Source organism: Zosterops lateralis (assembly GCF_965231275.1).
Source record: "Zosterops lateralis genome assembly, chromosome: 10".
In the NCBI taxonomy this organism is placed as follows: domain Eukaryota; kingdom Metazoa; phylum Chordata; class Aves; order Passeriformes; family Zosteropidae; genus Zosterops; species Zosterops lateralis.
The window spans coordinates 5,474,627-5,486,836 of record NC_139770.1 but is presented as its reverse complement, the minus strand read 5'-3'; the positions used below and the strand labels follow the sequence as shown (position 1 = coordinate 5,486,836).

Here is a 12,210-nt window from a genome sequence, read left to right as displayed (position 1 = left end):
GCAAACGTGCCAACTGCTCAGCAGAAAGCAAATACACAGGGTAGGGGCAAAAGGAAAAAAAAAAAAAAGGCTAAAATTGTACTAATAGCACTGTAAACTTTGCAGAACTTTTTTTTAGTATAGACTCATTTTTTAAGGAAGCAGACATGCCACTTTGACAACATAACCAGGCGCATTTTAACCAAAACTTAAAAAAAAATAAAAATAAAAGCTATTGACTGAATAATAATGGGAAAGTATTACATTTATTTAATCCCTCACACAATGGAGGCAATGTGCCTACCAATTGGGCTATTCACACATAAATTGTATTTAATGGCTTCCTGTTAATATGCTGTAGTTATATAATGAAACCCCAGCAATTTTGCAGCTCAAGCATCTGCATTCCTCTGCTGCCATCAAACTGAGCAGTAACTGAGTCAGGAAAGGACATTTGACCTTGGAGCTTTAAATTTTGGTTATTCCACCACATCACAAAAATAGATGTAAAGTTACCTGTAATTTTCTTTTTCTGAAACGGGGGGATGCAGTAATAGACCTCACATTTTAGTAGTTTAGAACTGATGCAATTTCACAGGAATCAATTAGAAAATTGAGGTTCATTTCAATACAGACTGGATCTGGTGATTTCTGCAATGGTCTTTTGGCACAAAATTGATTATGTGAAGGGAAAAGACAATAAATCATCAATAGATTCATAAATTTTCATTCGGAAAACTAGAAAAATGGATGAAGCAGAGCCTTAGCTCACACAGATTCAATTTTTTAATTGTGTGTTTCACTAACCATAAGCCATTTAACTAATAAGCAATTCAGAAACCTGTCAGAGAAGGATTTGTTGCTGTATTGTATTACAGGAAACATATCAGTTCAGAAACATGTGCAGCATACAGCAGGTAGGTTTAACTGATACACACCTTATTCCTGCACTATTTAAAGGAGGCAAGCCTGGACCATATGATATTTTCAGGGGATTTTCAGAGCTTTGAGCTTTACCTTGGATACCTGAAATGTGCAGCACGTGGCACAATGAATTCTTGGCTGGATTGCATCAACTGGTGTTAACACAGAAACAATTATTTTTCTTGGCCTAAAGGTTTACCATGCAAATTTGTGTAGCAAAAAAAAAATAAAAAAAGCTTCCTCTGAGCCAAAACTATTACAAAAAAAGCAAGCCCCCTGCCAAGTCATGTTCCATCTCCATGTCTACCTCTCTGCAGAGAGGAAACAAATGCCTCCACATCCCATAGTGGTGCCTACAGCAGAGAGCTGTCCTGGTGTCACATCACAGCCTGTGACAGCTCAGATAAAGACAATTCCACCTCCACTAGGTACAGCACACATCTTACCTGCAGCACTGCTCCCCTGCACTCGAGGAGATGAAAAGCTGGCTCAGTGCAGATGTGGCTGGTGGAGAACAAAGCTTTAATTAACGAGGCAGAGACGCTGAACTTCAGTAGATTCTAAATGATGCGTTTGATTCTTAAATACAGAACTGGCTTGCAAGTTCTTGAGTTCATGCTTGAGTACACCATAAGGGCTTTTCATGTAATTTAAGATTCAATCAAGCAGCAGCATCACTCTACAGTGCTCTTCAACACAGACTCATAGGATGGCCTGGGTTGGTGTTAGGTAACAGATTAACTATCTTCCTTTTCTTCCAAGGCTCACCAGTGTCTGTGACTGACAGGGCTGTGCATACAGGAGGAAATAAACTGAAGTCATTTTGGTATAACTCCTTGCAGAGCTTGGTACAATTCACGCCAGTAGCAATGGTTTCTAATCTGAGTTTCTTCTAGAAGAATGGCTCTCCAGAGAAACTTAACAAATCAATTTTATGTATATCAGTAAAGTTGTATCTTTCCACCTTATTGGACATTCTCATTTACTTTATCCACATTTTCTTATGATGCTGTGTATTTGCTAATTTATGTCCAAATGCTACTCCTAGGCATCACTTATGGATTTAAAAAATAATTTATCACACTTGAAGCCTGATGAATTTCATCTGAATTTACTAATATAAATTCAACATGTCCTAACAACAACTTTACATTATTGACTCAAGTACTGGTCAAAATTATGTCATATAGGAAAAGCAACGTTTGTAACCTGCTGCACCATCTACTGACCAAAAGATACTACAACAGACTTCAGAAAAATAACTACACAAGCCAAAGGACATACTTAAAGAATAATAGGTTTATATGTGATAGACTGATTTCTCTAAGGGGCAGTGCTGATGACCCTCATACTCTGGACTTTGTTGCAGGGATATTGTAGACACTAAATATATGTGGGGCATAACTAGTTGAAGTTCTATATGGCAATAGTTATAGTTTTGGGGTTGTTTTTTTTTTTTTTTTTTTTTTTTTTTTTTTTTTTTTTTTTTTTTCCTGTTGTTTTTACTATTTGACTAAGTTTCACAATGGCTAACTACCCATAAGCACTTTTTGTGGGAATTATTCATTGGATCTTTAGGGTACAGCTGTCACACAACTCAAGCTTTCCAGGCAGAATAGCTGAAATGTCACCTTTTCACTGTATATAGGTCACACATCATAAAAATGTTGAGATTTCCTTGGTGACACCAAAAGCTATTCAAAACAGCTGCAAGATGTCTCCTACTTATTTACATGTTAAAATCAAACAAACAAACAAAAAAAAACAAACCCAAAAAAAAAAAACCAGGAAAAAAAGAAAAGGACTATTAGTCCATTGAGCCTGGAGAGTCTCTTGTTCTATTAAACTTTACAGTTACTCATTGTAATTGCCTCACTTTTTTTTAAAAAAAGCATAGAAAAATAAGTCAAGACACTTTTTTCACTGGGGAGGAGGATGCATACTGCAAGTCCAAACTGTCCACAATGATATTCTGTAACTACAGATGAGCATTTTTCCTTTCCAAGTGATTGTTGGAAAGATGCAGCAGCACCAAATGATTGTTGGAAAGATGACGTATTAAATGTACTGTTCCCTCTTCACAGAGCAGCAGCATAATTGCAACACAAAGAATGCACTTATTTCCAGATATGTATATACAAGGGAGAGACTAGAAAACTGTAAGGCAAAAGGAGAACTGGAAAAGAAGTAATTATGAAAATGGAAAGAATAGTTTATGAAGTAAGAGTACAAGAAATAATGTGCATAGCCTGGCTATTCAATTACTAAATGGACTCATTGTACTGTGTACAAGCTTTTCAAGGATGAATTTTCATGAATGAATTTCAAGGGGACCTTGCCAACAGTAATGGGTTGAAGGAAAGAAGAAAAAAGAAAAAGTTTAATACTTTATATTCTTCATTTGTAAGCAATCCTAGGCCCTCTAATTCCATTCTATATTCCCAGTTTTGTTGGTGACTTTTCATATAGACTATCGAACACCAGAACTAAGCATAATTTTTCTCATTTAAAACACCTCCTTGCAGTACGTAACATTCCTTGGTGGAATGTTATGATTGAAAGTTTGCTAGATGTTTCAATTAAAATTCAGGGGCAAAACAGTTCACCTAATTTCATTCAGAGTTTCCAATCTTTTAAATAGGAAAATGAAGGCAAAAGAGGAGAGCAATGCTATAATTTATTGAAAAACTATAACATGAAAGACCTTGACTAGTAAATTTTGATCCAGTTTCAAATTCGTAACACTTCCATCAGTAAAGTGAAAAGGAAGAGCTTTTTAAGCACTTGACAGGACATGCACCCTTCCTAGAGCTGATGGGAGCCCGTGTGTGTATGGCTGCACACAGAGCTACAGGAGAGGTTAACAAAGCTGAGCAAAACTAATCCTGCACCAAAACCCACCAGCTAATGCTTAAATGGGTTGGTTAATAACTAGATGAGGACAATTAATTTGTTCCATGACACAGAGACACGACCAAAACCTGGAGAGATGTCACCAAATTCAGCTTCTCTCTCTACATAGTATGGATAAAATCCTGGTTCTTACAGTTGGAATAAGGGACAAGAGAGCACCACAGAAGTCACACAAACTACAAATAAACTGAGGAACTTACAGATAGGCTGCTCCAGATAACAAAATTATTATTACACTAAAACGCTACTGAAAAGTTCTACAAGGGTTCCATCAGGAGCTGCTCTGTATCCACACAACACACTCTGAAGTGCACCAGGAGCACAAAGTAAGTCATGAAATGACCTTCTTATTCAGATTTGAATTTGTGCCAGCCTGAAAACCCAAATCAATAAACAGAGCTGGTTGGGTAAGGGTTTGCCTTATGCTGTTCAGAGGTATGGGATGTACAATCCATATGGTGACCTAACTTGAGAGCTCATGGTGCCCAAAAACTTCTTAAAAAGCCTAAATGATGCTCCAGTTTAGGCATATTACTCCTCCTTTCTGCTTGCATCCTTCTTTTAGGGCTTTTATATAAATTGAAATATTCAAGCTGAAGTTCCTTTTCTTCTACACCCATTGGAAATTTACAGAATTTTATAGACCTCAATGAAGCCTGAGCTATATCTTCAGCATGAAATGCAAAATTTCCTCTATCAAATTATTGTGATTGAAAAAAAAATAAAAATCTGATTCCTTCCAGGAAAGGATCACTAGTACTGCTAGTTAAGTGAGCATTAAGCAAGAAACATCTTAAGGAAAAGCTTTCTTCCTTTTAAAGTTCATTGGAGTTGACCTAAATGAAATTAGTACCAAAACCAGCATCAAAGTAGTCCTCCTGATCTGCATAACAGCTTCTGCTTATTGACCACCCCACAAAATCTAGTTATACCTACATTAAATTCATTTATACAATGGTCCTGTTTCCCCTCAAGGCTGATACAGCACTGAAAAAAATCTAAAAGGTGCTGGTGTTCACATCAAGCTCCCCTGGAAAAATAAAATAAAACTCCTTGTCTCAGCCGTATAACTTTATGCCAGATCAACAATTCACTCAAGTCAAGGGTTCCAAATGTTTCTCAGATGCCACTTGAGAGAAAATACACTGTGAGAACCTAATTGGATCCACATTCTCTCAGTACTTGTGGAAGAAAGGTAAAGTTACTAAACACCAAGTGTTCAGTAAACCTAAACTTTTCTCTTTTTCGAGAAAGAGCAGAACACGTGAACCATTGACTTTAGGCTGCTTCACTTTATTGATTTTCAAGTTATCAAAATTATAAAACTACCTACGAGCACTTGAAAGAGGACACTGAGCAAGGGTATTTCAACTCAAAAGTTAATCATATCTTGCAGGTGAGAAGGGAAGTTTTAATTTCATATTCTGACTTCAGAAATTATTTTCACACAATCACACTTTGCACTTTCAGAACCAAGATGAAGAAATACAGTTTAAGTCTCAGCGAAGGAAATAACAGAGCACAATTCCAGGACAAACCATAAGTTTGTAGACTTTCAGTAAAAATAACCAACTGCACACACATAGGATACCAAAGGGTTGGTTGGGCCTCCCTTATTGAAAAAAAATCCCCAAATGTCAGAACTACAATGAGTCAGAAGTGCAATATACCTCAGGGGTATCAGACAAAACAGAAATCATAATGGGTTATATGGCCAAGAGTAGGAAAAACAAGCTAAGGTTTCCACCCCAGGAATTCCATTGCTGCAATAACAGCCCACAAAACCCAACCCCAGCACTCCACAAAAGACACAGGTTTGGAAAACATCCTCTAAACAAACATACTCCAAGAAGATATTTATTGTTAAAATGGGATCAGGCCAAGAGGAGCAACATCTAAACATGCAAGACATGGCAGAAAAGATGAAAGGGGAGAAAAAAAATTCCATATCTTACACATACATGAGGTAAATAACAGACAGTTTAAATAGCAGAGATGAAATTTTGGTACAAAAGAATGATGTAGATTTGCATGTCCTGGAAACAATCTGGTGTGACCACTTCAAAAGAGGACAGCTCAGGTTATATCTTTAAGTTTATACATTAGGGATGAAAATCTGTTTCATGGCACAGCTCTAAGAATAGGTTGTTCCCAACTACTGGTATCTCCACTGTTGGAAACCAAGAACAGATTCCGTGGGAAGGGTCTAGGAGCTTCTGCTCTGTTTGGGAAGAGAAATGAACCCCTTGTAGACCTATTCTATAATTTGTGATCCTATGGAGGTTCTTTAGCCCCTCCACACCAAGCACAGAATGAAAAAAAAAAAAAAATTTGCCTTGATGAAATTTAAAGATTCTGCAAAGCTGCCTTTTGTGGTGTTTACTGACAAAGTAAATGTAGGGAGATTCATACATCACTGACACCAGCCACAAAAAACAAACTGCATTATTTGCCAAACATCAAGTTATAAAGTATCATTTAGTTGTTTCTCTGCAAAAATCAGATTAATAAGCATTATTGTATGAAATATTCATGAATATGCATTACTATACAAACATTTTGCACAACAGCTGTGAGTTGTTTACTAATTCCTGGTTTAAATCATAATGACATTATTTAGAAGAGGTGAATATCGCTGTAACTATGATTAAAATGAGGATTAATCAAGTAGCCAATGGAGTAAACAACTGCATTATCACCACCAGCATCACAGGATTTTTAAAGTCACAAAAATTGTCACTAAAGGTAGAGTTAAAATTGCTATAGAAGCAAAGATTTTTTTTAAAAAAATTATCACTATTTTTTATTATTATTTTTTATTTTTGGTGTGGATATCACAACAGGTAGAAACAAAGGGGGTTTTCAACTGTCTCAAAGAATATTTTTTTCCAAACACGTTTCAATGCAGACTCTGGGAACAGAATGAAATTTACAGCAGGAAGATATGATGGGAGCATGAAAAATGAAGGACTTGTGGTTTTCACCTTGTTGAGATCTTAAATTTAAAATAAAAGAAACTATGCATTTAATGCAGGGCAGTGGGCACCTCTAAATAGCACAGTTGTTTAGTAAAGTCAATTATTATTTTAATTTTGTTGATCTCTGTACTAGAACACGATGGCCTCTGCCAAATGAGATCCAGTACCAGAATTTGTGCATACTCTTGTATGAAAACAAGACTGTTCCTGTGTTGAATTACAAGAAGAGCATGAGTTCAGTGTGATTTTTAAATCCCAACTTTACTCTTCTTCTTTTTTTTTCCCCCATGACTGCTTATTCGCACTTGAACATTTAGGAGATTTCATACAGGAACCATTCCTGTACCTCCAATTCTATTTGGAGATCCTTGAATTCTGCACCTTTCTCCTTGATCACTCCAGGACCAATAAAACCTCAGTAACTGGTACAGGATAATCCTGTGATGACACAGTGACATTGCCACGCCAGAGAACATCCAGAGCCTGGCACAGGAAGATTCAACCTTTAGGATATGGTGCTGACAAAGAGTCTTGAGAAGAAGTTACCAAAACCTGAGCTACAGGAGTCTTGCAGGACTGAATTCTGGCTCTCACCTTCCCAGAATTTTGCATACAATTAAAGGCTAATATATTTTTGGAAGCTAAAGACGCCCATTCCTTAAGATTATGCGAATCTAAATGATGCTGAAGGTAGGCTTAGCATCATTTGCATCTCTTTCGGAAAGCTGCAGCAGTCCAGTTCCAGTCCCAGCTGCATTACAGCAATGACATTAAAGCCTTTATTGCTCACTTCAGTCAAAGAATTTCTCAGGAGTTTAGCTCCAGTACCTTGCCCAACACCTGAGTCTATAAATATGGCAAACTCCAACAGGACCCCAATCCTACACTTCCTTATGGATACCTCTTGTACAAATAGTGCCATATTTTTGCACAGGGATACTCAAGACAAGTTTTTTTTGTTGCTGTTCTCCAGTCACAGAAACTTCAAAAGAAAACAAATAACCTACCTTTTTTTTCCTAAATAAATTTGGAGAATAACTCACAGCAATTTATCTGCTGTTAAAATGGGAACTCTGTAATCATTGTCATTGCCTCCCTTTCCTTTAGATTTTCTTTCTCACTATTTCAGGGCAAAGCTGGCTGTATATGAATATATATATATATATATATATATATAAAAAATACCTTATATATATATATATATACACACATATGTATGTATATATGCACACACAAATCTGTGTATCTTCCACTATACTTCTGATGCACTGTGATCCTCTACTTTATAATGGGGTAATGGAGATATTGGAGGTAAAAATATCTGAACTTCTCAAAACACTGGCTCTTCAGAACCACCTTTCCTCAGGAATTCCATTTTTAATTTTATGTGGTAGATATTTTCTATTTCTATTTTGTCACATATTATTTTTTTTAATCTGTTGCAAGATGCAGAGGTTTTCATATCCATAAAGTTATTTTTTTTTACTGCCATTATTAGCATACCAGTATTTTTCCAGCTTTTACAGGAATATTCATTAATAACTCACATATTAGAGGAAAGCGATTAATATAATGCAATAAAGGGCATGAAATTAATCTTCTATGGAACATTAATGACAAGCATACATAAACTTTGATCTTCTACCATGAAGCATTCTGCAGGAATTGATTTGGGTTTTTTTTGTTATCACAAACAATGTGTTTACACGTCACGCATATTTTAGGCAGGAAACTTCCAATAAGTCTTTCATTTAACACACATCTGTAACTGTGCACAGCAATCCTATACATACCAGATGATTTTTATCAACTCTAATTATTCATTGATAACACATCTGATTATGTGCCCCAAGGCAACATTATAAATTCTAAGTTGTTTTTTCACAGTTGTAATTACCATATGTTCCCATTAATCTGATTCTATTAGCTCAATCTTTGCCTACCGATCTCGGTGCCAATCAATTGTTCTTCCAGCTCGTGCATCAAACCAATAAGAATGGATTTTGGAAGGTGGAAATGTGATTTTTTTTTTTTTTTTTTTTGGCTCAGAGGAATTGTTCCAACAATCTGAGTCACAAAACCTGATTTTTAAGCAAAAGTGGCAATACAAGCCCTGTGTTTCCAAAGGGGCTGTAATTTATTCATCTGTACATCATCCAGCATTTCTGTGTCCATTCCTGAACAAAAACCAGTAAGGACACAGACACCTATTAAAAATATTGGTAAACCCCAGAATATTTTTTTTTATATTTTGGAGATGTCAGGAAGGGTAAAGGAGGAGCTGCTCTGGAGCAGCTGCACACTTCATGATGTTCCTTAGCAACAACTTCTCAGGCAAAGTTTGCAGGGAGCTGGAAATAGGATTCTGGCAGGACTTTTTATTTTGGGAATTCAGCTCCTGATTCCTAACTAAAATGACCCTCAACCTCCTCTGTTTATGAATAGCATATTTAATATAGAATCTAGGCACCAAAGATAAATTTATAGTTAATAAATATGTGCTAAATATCTCCTGTAACTCTGGTTGGGTAAGATAGCCCCAGCAAAAAAGAACGAATTCTGTACTCAGCATTTAAAGCAATTTAAACAACATTGACTGTCATTAAAAAGCAATTTTTATTTACTTAAAAGAATGCCTATGAATAATATTTGCTAAAATATGTTAAAAATTTTTACATGACCTTTGTTTACTGTAATAGCTTTAAAAAAATCACAAAGCCCTTTTAGTTTTTGTCTTTTATTATAGTTACTTACCCACAGATCTTTAGTCTACAGAGTCTAAATTACTGGCCATAAAATAGATCCCACATGTAACACATTTAAACTATTTCATTGCTGTTAATCTACTGCATCTAAGAAATCAAACATTATAAAAAGGGGCCCCCTAAATGCCTCAGCTGTGATCCAGAGATGACAAACTCCCATACTGCCAAAGCACAGCTGATATAGAGCAAGATAATATGAATCCATTCTAAAAATAAAAATCAACAGACAGCATCACTACTTGTTCATTTCATCAAATTTAACTCAAGGAAAATATTTTTCATTGGAAAAATCATCTTATCTTGATAGTATTAATTAGAAATTATATAGAATGATCTGTCTTCAGTGAAAGGACATTAATGAGGTGATTGTGAGGGGAGACACAGAACTTGGATTGCAAAAGTTTTGGTAAATATCTTAGTTCTTGTTATCTTTCTGCATCATGACCACAACCACCAGCACACTCCTACTTCTCCAGTAACTACAAAAGATCTGCATTTTTCCAAACCCATGTGGCCTGGGGGAATTTCTGAAGCCTCTGGAGTAGCTCAAGGGCTGCTCCAGCCTGGTAAATTCCTTGAATAATGCCAGCAAAACGAGTGGCTGATGCAGCTCCACACCCTCCTTTGGGGCAGCAGGACCAGCACAGCTGCTCCTCAGGGCAGGAGGTAAAGGAGACAGCTCAGAGCATCCCATCCTCTCCTGCAGCCACCCAAGTGCCTCTGTGTGATGGGAGCTGAGAAGAATTTAAGCGTTTCCTTCCCAAATGAACATAAACTGAGCAGAAATCCAGTGCCTTCCTGCCAGCAAACAGCAACTTTTGATTAGGTTAAAAAACTGCTTCATGTTTTGAGAGCGACAGAATCTTTCCCAAACTCCAAGTTCATCCAAAGATGATAAATAAATTAAAAAAAAAGAGATTGAGAATACAGCTCTAAGGAAGTGCAGACGCCTCTCAAATGGTCTTCATTAACCTTAAATCTTAAATTAGCCAAGTTAATTCTCACGGTTTTTTTCTCATTTCATAAATGGAGACACAACTCTTGCCAAGTTTATTTATATAATCACCAACTGCAAAATAATAAATATTAGAAATCAAGCCTCCTAATACTACTTTTCTAAAAACCAAAATGCATCTCAAACGATTAGAAATATAATTTCCATGCTAAACAGTGAACATTAGTAACCATTATTTATATTTCTACATAAGCAAACACCCTCCTTTGCATTCCTGACTTCAGCACAGACCATAAGTACATTTATAATTACAGCTTCTGTTCATGCAAATGACACTTGTGCCTCAGCATTTATCAGTGGAAACACTAGAGAATTCTAAGTGGAGCATGACACATCAGAGATCATTAAAAAAACTCTCTATCAACAATTGACACACAGTGACACATTGAACAGAGTTAAATGCTTGTCTTTGGAGATTTTGGCATTAGCTAAAGAGTGATTGATAATGCCGGAATTCATGATGGATTTGTCTGTGGTTTGCTGTCACCTGCTTATCTGAGATGCATTACTGGAAATAATCTCTCAATATAAAAACCCAGCTTAATTAGAAACTCAATGGCAAGCAAGCCATTTACCAAAACAAAACTGGGAAAAGTTTGGTTTTTTGTAAAAAAAAAAAAAAATCCTGCTGGATTGCCTCGTAGAGAGATAAACACTTGTGTGTCAGACTGTGCAGGTTGTCTGTTAACCCAACAAACATTTTTCCACACAAGCAGTAACACAGAAAAGACACATAGTCACTGCCCTTAAAACAACGGTTTAAGCCAGGGAAAAACATGTCAAAAGCCTGAGATGAAAAAACAAAATTACAAGTTCACATGGGGCTTTCACTTTGTTTTGGACAGTGAGAGCCTCCTTGCACGGTGTGTGTGCACACCTCTGAGAGGTTCAATCCATAAAGATTCTTTATATTATTCCTATCAAATAATTCATACCAGGTGTTCAAAGGCTTAAAGCTACAGCACAGCCTGTTTGGGACAGTGTGCCAGAGGTGGAAAACCTCACTCAGAGTTCTGTCTGATCCCCTCAGGGGCTGCATCTCTTTATCCACAGCACATTTGGGAGGAGGACAAGTGGTCTGGGCAGCAGCAGCGTGGCACAAGCATCCTCAGAGGAACAGAGATGTACCTGCCACCCCCCAGGCAGAAGTGCTGGGCTTTAATTGGTGTTTTTACAGCACCTGCTACTGTAAATTAAACCACAAAGTGATTAAACAACAATGAACTTTTAAAATACAATAATGACTTCATGGAGTCCATTGCTTCTAAATCTGTTCTGGTCCTGCTTCTCCTCCTGCCAGGCTGATCCCCCCTCAGTGGCTCTTTGGAGGTGTCCCTGCCCAGCTCCTCAGGCACTTTTGTGGTTATAATTGGATAATGTCATACACAAATGAAATTTTGTCTTACCAAGATTTTGAGTTCTTCTCAAAACCTCTTTCTGAGAATTCACAAGGACATGTGGGTTAAGGCACATGTACCTGAACCCTTGATAGAGCTCCCTTAGGTGGCAATTCAGTGATGATGATGGCCAAATAATTCATAAATTGCAAAATCCTTTTCCCACAACTTTACATGAAAATTCAGTTGTTCCATCATTAGTCCCATCACTCATAAATAATGCAGACGCATCTAAATGT

General features: G+C 36.8%; 1 protein-coding gene across 6 annotated transcripts in view; it reads right to left on the bottom strand.

The window, feature by feature from the left end:
* Window positions 1–12,210, bottom strand: part of NLGN1 (neuroligin 1) — a gene marked incomplete at its 5' end in the record, with an annotated part of 299,543 nt that overhangs the window by 106,752 nt on the left and 180,581 nt on the right. The gene's annotated exons all lie outside the window — the stretch shown is intronic.